General features: G+C 47.1%; 2 protein-coding genes across 5 annotated transcripts in view; both read right to left on the minus strand.

Annotated features, from left to right (window-relative positions):
• rpl36a (ribosomal protein L36A) overlaps nucleotides 1-13717 on the minus strand; it is a 135705-nt gene that overhangs the window by 67086 nt on the left and 54902 nt on the right. The window lies entirely within an intron of this gene.
• LOC125712497 (dystrophin-related protein 2-like) overlaps nucleotides 1-13717 on the minus strand; it is an 89211-nt gene that overhangs the window by 37268 nt on the left and 38226 nt on the right. The window lies entirely within an intron of this gene.

Raw genomic sequence — 13717 nt, forward strand, 5'->3', positions numbered from 1 at the left:
GCCCCTAGCGGGTTCAGGTAGGCACGGAGTCTAACTCCACCCCCAATGGGTTCAGGTAGGCAGGGATTCTAGCTCCACCCCCAGCGGGTTCAGGTAGGCAGGGACTCTAGCTCCGTCCCTAGCGGGTTCAGGTAGGCATGGACTCTAGCTCCATCCCCAGTGGGTTCAGGTAGGCACGGACTCTAGCTCCACCCCCAGCGGGTTCAGGTAGCCACGGACTCTAGCTCTGCCCCTAGCGGGTTCAGGTAGGCATGGAGTCTAGCTCCACCCCCAACGGGTTCAGGTAGGCAGGGACTCTAGCTCCGCCCCTAGCGGGTTCAGGTAGGCACGGAATCTAACTCCACCCCCAATGGGTTCAGGTAGGCAGGGATTCTAGCTCCACCCCTAGCGGGTTCAGGTAGGCACGGAGTCTAACTCCACCCCCAATGGGTTCAGGTAGGCAGGGATTCTAGCTCCACCCCCAGCGGGTTCAGGTAGCCACGGAATCTAACTCCACCCCCAATGGGTTCAGGTAGGCAGGGATTCTAGCTCCACCCCCGGCGGGTTCAGGTAGGCAGGGACTCTAGCTCCGCCCCTAGCGGGTTCAGGTAGGCACGGAATCTAACTCCACCCCCAATGGGTTCAGGTAGGCAGGGATTCTAGCTCTGCCCCTAGCGGGTTCAGGTAGGCACGGAGTCTAGCTCCACCCCCAACGGGTTCAGGTAGGCAGGGACTCTAGCTCCGCCCCTAGCGGGTTCAGGTAGGCACGGAATCTAACTCCACCCCCAATGGGTTCAGGTAGGCAGGGATTCTAGCTCCACCCCCAGCGGGTTCAGGTAGGCAGGGACTCTAGCTCCGCCCCTAGCGGGTTCAGGTAGGCACAGAGTCTAGCTCCACCCCCAATGGGTTCAGGTAGGCACGGACTCTAGCTCCACCCCCAGCGGGTTCAGGTAGCCACGGACTCTAGCTCCATCCCCAGCGGGTTCAGGTAGGCATGGAATTAAGCTCCGCCCCCAACGGGCTCAGATGTTTAAATCCTACTTAGACTTAGATGCTTAAATTTGGTCAAAGTCACATGTAATGGCATTTCTGTATTACGGAAAGCCCATAACTCATGTCATAGATGACCAGATAGACCAGATATTGCCCATTACGCTTGATGATGTGAGGCTTGCATGCAGCTGCTCGGCCATGGAAGCCCATTCCATGAAGCTCCTGGTGTAGTTTTTGTGCTGGGGTTAATGCCAGAGGAAGTTTGGAGCTCTGCAGTTTCTGACTCAATTAATTCACTACTATCTTCAACCATTTCTAAAGAAGATTTTCTTGGGATTTTTTTTATGCAGAAGAGATACTGTAAATATACAATGAATAGCAACTATGAATGGCAAAGATCTTCATATTACTCACATTGCCTTTTACTTCAAACATATAAAAAATTTTAATTACATGAAAAGATCTGCATGTAAGGATCTTGATGGAAAAACTGACCTTTTATTCATAATATGCATTTCTCAATGGCTGCACTGACATGCATTTGACAAAGCCAGTGATCCTGATTGAAAGCTAAGAAGATTTTTTTCTTCTCAGAAAGATAGCTTCAGTCTCCATTATTAGATAAATACCCTGTTAGGTGGCCACTCTCCAAGGAGCTGGACCTTGCAGTGGCACGGCAGAAAAAGTTATCAGTCTCCAAATGTTTTCTAAGATACTGAGTGACAGTATGAAAATGAAAATCATCACAGAAAATGAACTGTCATTTGTTGTGAAGATAAAAGCACTTCAGGCTAGTGCATGGCCCACGTCAATGCTACTGCAACACTGTTTGGGTCCACAAAACAAGAGAGCTGCCATGATTTAACATCTGTTCTTATAATGTGGTCATGTAGGCTTCCACACCATCAGATTCAGTCAGCTATGCAATGAAATGCAATGTTTTAACATCTGTTCTCATAGCATCTGTAAACCAGAAGAACATCAGTATTTTCCTGATACTGTAAGTAGGAATTTTTCAAACTCAACTAGGATTTAAAACCATTGCTATCAACAGTTACAAATGCGAGGAAGGTTCCTCTGTCGTTTAGTCACATCACTGCACACTAAGCTGAAAGCTACAAACAAATCAGTGCTGATATTCATTAATAGCTGAAATAAACCAGATTACTTTTGGTTTAGTGGATGTGGTGAAGGTTAGCTGAAGAATAGGCTTTCAAACCATGAAACAAACCTATCTGGAATATTTAAAGCAGTGTTTTGCCCCCCCCCTTCATCTTTATCTGCAAAGCATATTTGCCATCTAGTCATTCACAGCATCCCTTTCTGTTTTCATTTGTGCCAGAAAATTGGCATTAACAATTAAATTATACATTTTTATGTCTCAATCAATACACTTCAATATTAATCAGAGGACATTTACACATCCTGTATTATTTATAACCTTGTTTTTAGTTTCTTTTTTTCTTGGCATTTAAAAAGATGTATTTATTTTCAGTAGCTGGTGGATGATAATTGTTCCACAGCCAACCAATAGCACATTCATTTCCTACTTTATGATATTGAACATGATGCCTTATTCACTGAGACTCCACTGGAAGGGATGTTTGTTGCTTAGACTATGAGGTTACAGCAGCCTGGATCCCCACTTCAAAGGAAATAATTTCGGCATCCCAAATGGAAGCATATTTCACTTAATATTTACCTAATGCAGAACACTTTTAGAGGACAACGGCTTACAAGTAAATACAAATTAAACGTGTTTAGAAAATGAAGCAAACACGAAAAACATTCACGTAGGCTAAAATCTCGCTAAAACGGAGGAAGACAGTTTGTGACAGAGGACAGTGTGAAATCTCCTCTCTCCTTCCCGCTAAACACTTCCATTGTCGGAAAAAGCCGTTTTGTCAGCCGTGTCACTTCCTGTTCGCTGAGAAGCATGACCAGATGGACGCCTGCTTTTATAAGAACTACAGACTGCGAAATGATTGAATCTTCTAGTGTTTCTACACAATATAATCACAATAAGCTTTCAGAGAAGCACTTAGCCAAAGCGAGCACATGTGTACCCTTCACATCTTCAAAGAAAAGGAAAATATCAGCCCCAGGCCACTTTTTAAAACATCTCCCACTCCTTTCTTTGTGATTGGTTACATTTTCTTTATTCATTTAAATACAGAACAGAGAGAATCCACAGCCGCATTATAAAAACTACCAAGAGGCCAAAAATGACAGATAGGAACAAAAATTACCTGCTGGGTGAGCAATTAATGAGACGGAACGATGGGAGCTGTATTCAACATCCACCACCTTTGTTTGTTTGTTTGTACAAAATGTTTACAAACATAAATGTTAGCTTATTCACTTTAAGTTCAATGAACACTCAAAAAACACACAAAACAAGCCATTCAGAATGTCGCAAGGTCTAAAGATAACTGTGTAATATACACAGTTAGTTATACCTGTTTAACTACTTGTCTTTGTTTCTAATACTGTTGAAAGAGCTAATTACTGTAGCACTGACGCAGTTTGGAGGTCATTACCTGTTTGTCAGCAGGATCAATCTACCAGAAAACAGCACCTAACTAGCACCTAGTATCTCAGACGCTGTTACGTCTCAGACTGGTCGTGTATGATTAAATTCTTAGGTACATCTGTTGATAGGTGGGCATGTTATGAATTAGCCAATGATAAGGAGTTGTGTCATCACATTGAGGTTAATATAATCAGTTACTGTTATGAATCCTTGACATTTTCCATATACGGCTGTTGGGCAGTGTATCTAGGAATATTATATACAGGGAAGGTCCATTCTTACCTACACTGTAAAGTTGTACTTTCTGTGGAACTATACAAATTAAACGTGTTTAGAAAATGAAGCATGACACATACTGTACAGTCTAACTATTCGTTGTCTTCCAGCTTTTTGTTGCACTTTATTGCCTCTTAATATGAAGTTTAAGAAATAATGTCCTTGACGGTAAAGTTGTGGTATCTTATGACCAAGAGTGAATGACAAGTTTGTGGAGAAATACAGATTTATTTATTTTTTACGCTGCCTGCAGATGAGACAGAACAAACACGAGAGGACATGTAGACCTAACACTGAGGCTCAAACCAAACCAAAGAACGCTATAAATACGTCAAAGGCTGACAAAGAGAATACAAACTGTTGCTAGCAAGGAGCCACAATAAACTCCCAACAGAGCCCAACAACCCAAAAGAGGGCAGCTCAGGGTTAAAAAGCCCTGAACCCAACCACACCCCTCACACGCAATGTATTAGTATACTCATATATACTCATATATACTCATGCAGTCATACCCACGCATACTATCTCAGCAGCCACAAATACATGACCTGGCTACACCCAACTATAGTTTACAAGCCCCTTTACAGCAGTTTATATAAACAGAATTTTACAATTATCATGACCCCATGAGACGCGGAAGCACACAAATGATTACACAGTTACTGCTGCAGGTGTTTTTTTAATATATTTACCGATTCACACAATGACCGTTGCTAGCAGTAGTGTGTCCGTGGCTGCATAGCTGTTTCGTGGCTGTGTACCACCCGCCGACATACTAATCCTGTCACCGGCATCAATCAACAGCATCAATGCCAGAACCACTCACTCCTAAGGTGAATTCAAAGGGCAGAGATACTTTGCCCACTTGTAACTGTAATTTGACAAACCAAATCACTTCAAACCCAACATGAAAGGTGAGGAAGAACAAACTCCCTGTTGTGAAAATGATTGAAAATTACTGGAGCTAAAAAAAAACAGTATGTCTTCTCATCAAAGTGTTGACTGGAAACCCTATATTGCAGAGAACGGACGGGTGACAGGTGCAATGGTAAATATTCGCTTCACGAATCACTCATGTGGCTTTTGAAAACATTAGCATTACATCTGTGTTCTTTCCCTGTGTAAACAGGGACTGTGCTCCACCTTACTGAGCTGGCGCTCACACTGAGCATGACAGCAGCCCTCTGGACGCCTTCCCTCAGTTGGCAGAGTATTACACACGCTGTGAGGAGCCAGAATAACAGCCATGTCATTTAGGGGTGGAGCATCCTGAGTACTGACTAAACCTACTAATATCAAAGCAATTTGGCTACCCTGCCACTCTACAAACACTCTAATACACAAATGTAAAAACAGTCATGGTATTCCTTCTCTGAAACACGTTTACAAATCTTACCATTACATTTTAAAAGCGCAATTCTCGTTCATGGTTGGTGTGGTGCCTTAATTTTACTTCACACTTTCAGGACTGGAGGTCCGAAAAACCCTGTCCAGAATAAGTGATTTGAATGTGGATGGATTAGATATTTTGTGTTTGTATTTTGCTGAATAAAGGATGAATACAAAATACAGCGATTATTGAAATACATTGCTGATCGTTTACTTCCTTGCTGGATACTGGAGTTCCAAAATCCAGATGAATGAATTATTTTAATTTTCATGGTAGAGGCCAGTTATGAATAAGATAGCTGCATTCTTTAGAATTGAATGTGCACTTGGATAACTTTTTTTTAAAAAAGTCTGAGTCGGACACAGTCTGAGGTCCCAGGCACAGGCTGAGGTTCCAGGCAGAGGTCCCAAGCACAGCCGAGCACAGACTGAGGTCCCAGCTACAGTCCCAGGCACAGCCTGACACGGGCTGAGGTCCCAGGCACAGTCTTAGGTCCCGAGCAAAGTCTTAGGTCCCGGGCACAGGCTGAGGTCCCAGGCACAGCCGAGTCACCATATGGGGTGTATGATGTTGAAAGACCCCAAACCCCCAATGCAACATACACTGGCATCTAGACAATGTATTTTCCAGGGATGTGCTAGCTTGTTTCGGTAAGACCACATAAAGCGACATTTTGCACGTATTACGGCAGTGTGGCTTCATAGTCAGAGAATGCGGGAGCTGGACTGGCTTGCCTGCAGCCCAGACCTGCATCCCGCTGAGAACGCGCGACACATCATGAAGCATGAAATACAAAGAAGAGCCCACACTGTTAAACGGCTGAAGCCTGACATCAAGCAGCAATGGGAGAAAAAAAATACCACCTTCAATATTACAACAATCAGCGTCCTTAGTTCCTAAATGATTATTTAATGCTATTAAAGCAAAGGTAATGTAACTCAGTGACAAACACACCTCTGTCCTAACTTATTTTGGAATGTGCTGCAGGTTTCGTTTACAGTATTATATGAACAAATCCACACGGAACTGAACTCAAAATGCTCCGATGCTGAAGTATAATTTGAAAATGCTGTCAATCAAACAGAGGTCCAGCCCTTTCGACAGCTCCACCAATCATCACGCAGTAGTTCAGCGTCCTGGCCCGCCCACTCCCCCTATTTACTCCCACAGACGCTGAGCTTCCCAGGGAATGACATTTTGAAGCCTTTGTCCAATAAACATCTTGCTTTGCTGCACTGAAAACAGAAGTGACATTGAAGTCCAGTGAAGCTTTTTCGCTGGACCGGGCTGCCACTGGAATTCAATATAGGAGAAAAAGAATCACATTCAACCACCTGCGAGAAATTATCGCTGATTCCGAGCGAACTAGCCACGAGACTGAATACGTTCTAGCATTCTGTGTGTAGTAGCAATGTAAATACAACAGGAAGTATTGGATAAAAATTTTCAGGAGGCAGAGCTTCCCTTGTAGTTTTAGAGTGACGTCACTGCATGTCACTTTACCGTTTTCAGTTACATACGAGTAAAATGGAATTTACCAAACACTGCTATTTGTATTTCATTTCCATTTTTCACACTCTCCCAACTTCATGGGAAGTGGCACCTACCTACCACCTAACAGTCACCGTAATCCTTACTGGAACTGTTTCCCACATGTAGTAGTTGTTAGACAGATACTGTCCTTCAGAAAAGTACTCGATTATGTATGACTTCCATCCAAATAAGATTAATCCATGATTAGTGAGGAGAAATTTCTGTACTAAAGAAAAGATTACAGATTGCCCAGTAGCTGATGAGCCCAGTAACTGATGTCATTCATTCACAGACACTTACAGTATTCAGTACAGCATAACAGTGCTGTTTTATATTCTGTGTGTTTGTGTGTGTGTACGAGTATATATATATATATATATATATATATATATATATATATATATATATATATATATATAAGGCCAATACAGACAGCATGAAAAAGTCACTGATGCGTAGTCGCCCCATTGGAATAGACATTTCATAGTCCTATGGACGCTTAAGCTTTTTGCATTTTTAACAAAGACAGAAAACCACAGATCATGCTGGTTACTATGTACTGGTATAGTACATACTATATACTCCCATTAGCTTTCTACGCACATTGAGAGACCTTACACTTCTGGCCTTTCTTTTACTGAGCTCATTAGTTTCACATGTCCGTGGCAAAAATGAAGTCTACCTTTGTTTTACTGACATTAACCTACAGGTAACCTACAGGTAATTCTCGCTGCACCACATACAAAAGTGTAGAACGGCTCCTACACTCCCTTTCATCTGCCTTGTCAGTGCACCTGGCAAGCCAGATGGAGCCAAAAGGAGTCACCAGAGATTGTCTGTGGATGGCACAGCGTGGAGTCGTATTTGAAGTCTCTTGTGTAGAGGATGAACAGAAAGGGTGATATAATGGGTCCCTGAGGGGCACTCATGTTCCTCAGAACCATCTCTGACACACAGTGCCAGAGCATCAGAACCCGTCGCCTCATTTTAGGGAGTTTACTTTGGTAAGCTAATGTATGTAGAAATAAAGGCAAAGAAAGGCAGTATAGACATTAAATGGTACGCTGCGGTCAGCTGACAGTGTATGTTGTGATAAAGAGTGGTTATACAATGGCTGTTGTGACACATATGGTCCCCGTGCACCACAAGGGGCAATCAAGCACAACACAGCCATACGGTAACCATGGTTTCCTCATGATCAACCAAAACGAGGACCAACGGGATAGCTGGTGGCGGCTAAATACCCAAACCAGGGTGCAGAACTGTCTTCTACAAGCTTAGAGCCTGCACTGGGGAGAAGGGCAAGCAAAGGGCAGACTTGCTGTGCACGTGCTGACTAATACTGTGTACCGAATTCAGGGTGCTACATCCTTCCAAGGCTGCACTGGAATGTGTCATAGTGGTGCAACAAGCCTGTCCCATTTCAGGGGCTGCATCCTCTAAGGCTGCACTGGAAGACGGAAAGTGTCATAGTGGTGCGACAAGGCTGTCCCATTTCAGGGGCTGCATCCTCTAAGGCTGCACTGGAAGACGGAAAGTGTCATAGCGGTGTGATAAGGCTGTCCCATTTTGAAAGCTCCTTCTAATGTGACCTAGAAATGCATCCTTCTTTTCCAACACTGTGAAGGATGCACCCGATGGATCCTTTACAGCCCAACATACCCCAAAATTCATTTTAGGGGTAAAGTGGGAGTGTCCCAGCTACGCAATAAAAGCAATGTGTTGTGACTTAAGGGTAAGGGCGGAATAGGAGCAGCTCTTCGTGACTTAAGGGTAAGGGCGGAATAAGAGCAGCGCTTCGTGACTTAAGGGTAAGGGCGGAATAGGAGCAGCGCTTCGTGACTTAAGGGTAAGGGCGGAATAGGAGCAGCGCTTCGTGACTGAAGGGTAAGGGCGGAATAGGAGCAGCGCTTTGTAACTTAAGGGTAAGGGCGGAATAGGAGCAGCGCTTTGTAACTTAAGGGTAAGGGCGGAATAGGAGCAGCACTTCGTGACTTAAGGGTAAGGGCGGAATAGGAGCAGCGTTTCGTGACTTAAGGGTAAGGGCGGAATAGGAGCAGCGTTTCGTGACTTAAGGGTAAGCGCAGAATAGGAGCAGCGCTTCGTGACTTAAGGGTAAGCGCAGAATAGGAGCAGCGCTTCGTGACTTAAGGGTGAGGGCGGAATAGGAGCAGCGCTGCATGACTTAAGGGTAAGGGCGGAATAGGAGCAGCGCTTCGTGACTTAAGGGTAAGGGCGGAATAGGAGCAGCGCTTCGTGACTTAAGGGTAAGGGCGGAATAGGAGCAGCTCTTCGTGACTTAAGGGTAAGGGCGGAATAAGAGCAGCGCTTCGTGACTTAAGGGTAAGGGCGGAATAGGAGCAGCGCTTCGTGACTGAAGGGTAAGGGCGGAATAGGAGCAGCGCTTTGTAACTTAAGGGTAAGGGCGGAATAGGAGCAGCGCTTTGTAACTTATGGGTAAGGGCAGAATAGGAGCAGCACTTCGTGACTTAAGGGTAAGGGCGGAATAGGAGCAGCACTTCGTGACTTAAGGGTAAGGGCGGAATAGGAGCAGCGTTTCGTGACTAAAGGGTAAGGGCGTAATAGGAGCAGCGCTGCGTGACTTAAGGGTAAGGGCGGAATAGGAGCAGCGCTTCGTGACTTAAGGGTAAGGGCGGAATAGGAGCAGATCTTCGTGACTTAAGGGTAAGGGCGGAATAGGAGCAGCGCTTCGTGACTTAAGGGTAAGGGCGGAATAGGAGCAGCGCTTCGTGACTTACTGTAAGGGTAAGGGCGGAATAGGAGCAGCGCTTCGTGACTTAAGGGTAAGGGCGGAATAGGAGCACCGCGTCGTGACATAAGGGTAAGGGCGGAATAGGAGCAGCGCTTCGTAACTTAAGGGTAAGGGCGGAATAGGAGCAGCGCTTCGTGACTTAAGGGTAAGGGCGGAATAGGAGCAGCGCTTCGTGACTTAATGGTAATGGCGGAATAGGAGCAGCGCTTCGTGACTTACTGTAAGGGTAAGGGCGGAATAAGAGCAGCACTTCGTGACTTAAGGGTAAGGGCGGAATAGGAGCAGCGCTTCGTGACTTAAGGGTAAGGGCGGAATAGGAGCAGCGCTTCGTGACTGAAGGGTAAGGGCGGAATAGGAGCAGCGCTTCGTGACTTAAGGGTAAGGGCGGAATAGGAGCAGCGTTTCGTGACTTAAGGGTAAGGGCGGAATAGGAGCAGCGCTTCGTGACTTACTGTAAGGGTAAGGGCGGAATAGGAGCAGCGCTTCGTGACTTAAGGGTAAGGGCGGAATAGGAGCAGCTCTTCGTGACTTAAGGGTAAGGGCGGAATAGGAGCAGCGCTTCGTGACTTAAGGGTAAGGGCGGAATAGGAGCAGCGCTTCGTGACTTACTGTAAGGGTAAGGGCGGAATAGGAGCAGCGCTTCGTGACTTAAGGGTAAGGGCGGAATAGGAGCAGCGCTTCGTGACTGAAGGGTAAGGGCGGAATAGGACCAGCGCTTTGTAACTTAAGGGTAAGGGCGGAATAGGAGCAGTGCTTTGTAACTTAAGGGTAAGGGCGGAATAGGAGCAGCGCTTTGTAACTTAAGGGTAAGGGTGGAATAGGAGCAGCACTTCGTGAGTTAAGGGTAAGGGCGGAATAGGAGCAGCGTTTCATGACTTAAGGGTAAGGGCGGAATAGGAGCAGCTCTTCGTGACTTAAGAGTAAGGGCGGAATAGGAGCAGCGCTTTGTGACTTACTGTAAGGGTAAGGGCGGAATAGGAGCAGCGCTTCGTGACTTAAGGGTAAGGGCGGAATAGGAGCAGTGCTTCGTGACTTATTCTAAGGGTAAGGGCGGAATAGGAGCAGATCTTCGTGACTTAAGGGTAAGGGCGGAATAGGAGCAGCGCTTCGTGACTTAAGGGTAAGGGCGGAATAGGAGCAGCGCTTCGTGACTTACTGTAAGGGTAAGGGCGGAATAGGAGCAGCGCTTCGTGACTTAAGGGTAAGGGCGGAATAGGAGCACCGCGTCGTGACATAAGGGTAAGGGCGGAATAGGAGCAGCGCTTCGTAACTTAAGGGTAAGGGCGGAATAGGAGCAGCGCTTCGTGACTTAAGGGTAAGGGCGGAATAGGAGCAGCGCTTCGTGACTTAATGGTAATGGCGGAATAGGAGCAGCGCTTCGTGACTTACTGTAAGGGTAAGGGCGGAATAAGAGCAGCACTTCGTGACTTAAGGGTAAGGGCGGAATAGGAGCAGCGCTTCGTGACTTAAGGGTAAGGGCGGAATAGGAGCAGCGCTTCGTAACTGAAGGGTAAGGGCGGAATAGGAGCAGCGCTTCGTGACTTAAGGGTAAGGGCGGAATAGGAGCAGCGTTTCGTGACTTAAGGGTAAGGGCGGAATAGGAGCAGCGCTTCGTGACTTACTGTAAGGGTAAGGGCGGAATAGGAGCAGTGCTTCGTGACTTAAGGGTAAGGGCGGAATAGGAGCAGCTCTTCGTGACTTAAGGGTAAGGGCGGAATAGGAGCAGCGCTTCGTGACTTAAGGGTAAGGGCGGAATAGGAGCAGCGCTTCGTGACTTACTGTAAGGGTAAGGGCGGAATAGGAGCAGCGCTTCGTGACTTAAGGGTAAGGGCGGAATAGGAGCAGCGCTTCGTGACTGAAGGGTAAGGGCGGAATAGGACCAGCGCTTTGTAACTTAAGGGTAAGGGCGGAATAGGAACAGTGCTTTGTAACTTAAGGGTAAGGGCGGAATAGGAGCAGCGCTTTGTAACTTAAGGGTAAGGGTGGAATAGGAGCAGCACTTCGTGAGTTAAGGGTAAGGGCGGAATAGGAGCAGTGCTTTGTAACTTAAGGGTAAGGGCGGAATAGGAGCAGCGCTTTGTAACTTAAGGGTAAGGGTGGAATAGGAGCAGCACTTCGTGAGTTAAGGGTAAGGGCGGAATAGGAGCAGCGTTTCGTGACTTAAGGGTAAGGGCGGAATAGGAGCAGCTCTTCGTGACTTAAGAGTAAGGGCGGAATAGGAGCAGCGCTTTGTGACTTACTGTAAGGGTAAGGGCGGAATAGGAGCAGCGCTTCGTGACTTAAGGGTAAGGGCGGAATAGGAGCAGTGCTTCGTGACTTATTCTAAGGGTAAGGGCGGAATAGGAGCAGATCTTCGTGACTTAAGGGTAAGGGCGGAATAGGAGCAGCGCTTCGTGACTTAAGGGTAAGGGCGGAATAGGAGCAGCGCTTCGTGACTTACTGTAAGGGTAAGGGCGGAATAGGAGCAGCGCTTCGTGACTTAAGGGTAAGGGCGGAATAGGAGCACCGCGTCGTGACATAAGGGTAAGGGCGGAATAGGAGCAGCGCTTCGTAACTTAAGGGTAAGGGCGGAATAGGAGCAGCGCTTCGTGACTTAAGGGTAAGGGCGGAATAGGAGCAGCGCTTCGTGACTTAATGGTAATGGCGGAATAGGAGCAGCGCTTCGTGACTTACTGTAAGGGTAAGGGCGGAATAAGAGCAGCACTTCGTGACTTAAGGGTAAGGGCGGAATAGGAGCAGCGCTTCGTGACTTAAGGGTAAGGGCGGAATAGGAGCAGCGCTTCGTGACTGAAGGGTAAGGGCGGAATAGGAGCAGCGCTTCGTGACTTAAGGGTAAGGGCGGAATAGGAGCAGCGTTTCGTGACTTAAGGGTAAGGGCGGAATAGGAGCAGCGCTTCGTGACTTACTGTAAGGGTAAGGGCGGAATAGGAGCAGTGCTTCGTGACTTAAGGGTAAGGGCGGAATAGGAGCAGCTCTTCGTGACTTAAGGGTAAGGGCGGAATAGGAGCAGCGCTTCGTGACTTAAGGGTAAGGGCGGAATAGGAGCAGCGCTTCGTGACTTACTGTAAGGGTAAGGGCGGAATAGGAGCAGCGCTTCGTGACTTAAGGGTAAGGGCGGAATAGGAGCAGCGCTTCGTGACTGAAGGGTAAGGGCGGAATAGGACCAGCGCTTTGTAACTTAAGGGTAAGGGCGGAATAGGAACAGTGCTTTGTAACTTAAGGGTAAGGGCGGAATAGGAGCAGCGCTTTGTAACTTAAGGGTAAGGGTGGAATAGGAGCAGCACTTCGTGAGTTAAGGGTAAGGGCGGAATAGGAGCAGCGCTTTGTAACTTAAGGGTAAGGGCGGAATAGGAGCAGCGCTTCGTGACTTAAGGGTAAGGGCGGAATAGGAGCAGCGCTTCGTGACTGAAGGGTAAGGGCGGAATAGGAGCAGCGCTTCGTGACTTAAGGGTAAGGGCGGAATAGGAGCAGCGTTTCGTGACTTAAGGGTAAGGGCGGAATAGGAGCAGCGCTTCGTGACTTACTGTAAGGGTAAGGGCGGAATAGGAGCAGTGCTTCGTGACTTAAGGGTAAGGGCGGAATAGGAGCAGCTCTTCGTGACTTAAGGGTAAGGGCGGAATAGGAGCAGCGCTTCGTGACTTAAGGGTAAGGGCGGAATAGGAGCAGCGCTTCGTGACTTACTGTAAGGGTAAGGGCGGAATAGGAGCAGCGCTTCGTGACTTAAGGGTAAGGGCGGAATAGGAGCAGCGCTTCGTGACTGAAGGGTAAGGGCGGAATAGGACCAGCGCTTTGTAACTTAAGGGTAAGGGCGGAATAGGAACAGTGCTTTGTAACTTAAGGGTAAGGGCGGAATAGGAGCAGCGCTTTGTAACTTAAGGGTAAGGGTGGAATAGGAGCAGCACTTCGTGAGTTAAGGGTAAGGGCGGAATAGGAGCAGCGCTTTGTAACTTAAGGGTAAGGGCGGAATAGGAGCAGCGCTTCGTGACTTAAGGGTAAGGGCGGAATAGGAGCAGCGCTTCGTGACTGAAGGGTAAGGGCGGAATAGGAGCAGCGCTTCGTGACTTAAGGGTAAGGGCGGAATAGGAGCAGCGTTTCGTGACTTAAGGGTAAGGGCGGAATAGGAGCAGCGCTTCGTGACTTACTGTAAGGGTAAGGGCGGAATAGGAGCAGCGCTTCGTGACTTAAGGGTAAGGGCGGAATAGGAGCAGCTCTTCGTGACTTAAGGGTAAGGGCGGAATAG

This window comes from Brienomyrus brachyistius, chromosome 18 (assembly GCF_023856365.1).
Source record: "Brienomyrus brachyistius isolate T26 chromosome 18, BBRACH_0.4, whole genome shotgun sequence".
Classification (NCBI taxonomy): Eukaryota; Metazoa; Chordata; class Actinopteri; order Osteoglossiformes; family Mormyridae; genus Brienomyrus; species Brienomyrus brachyistius.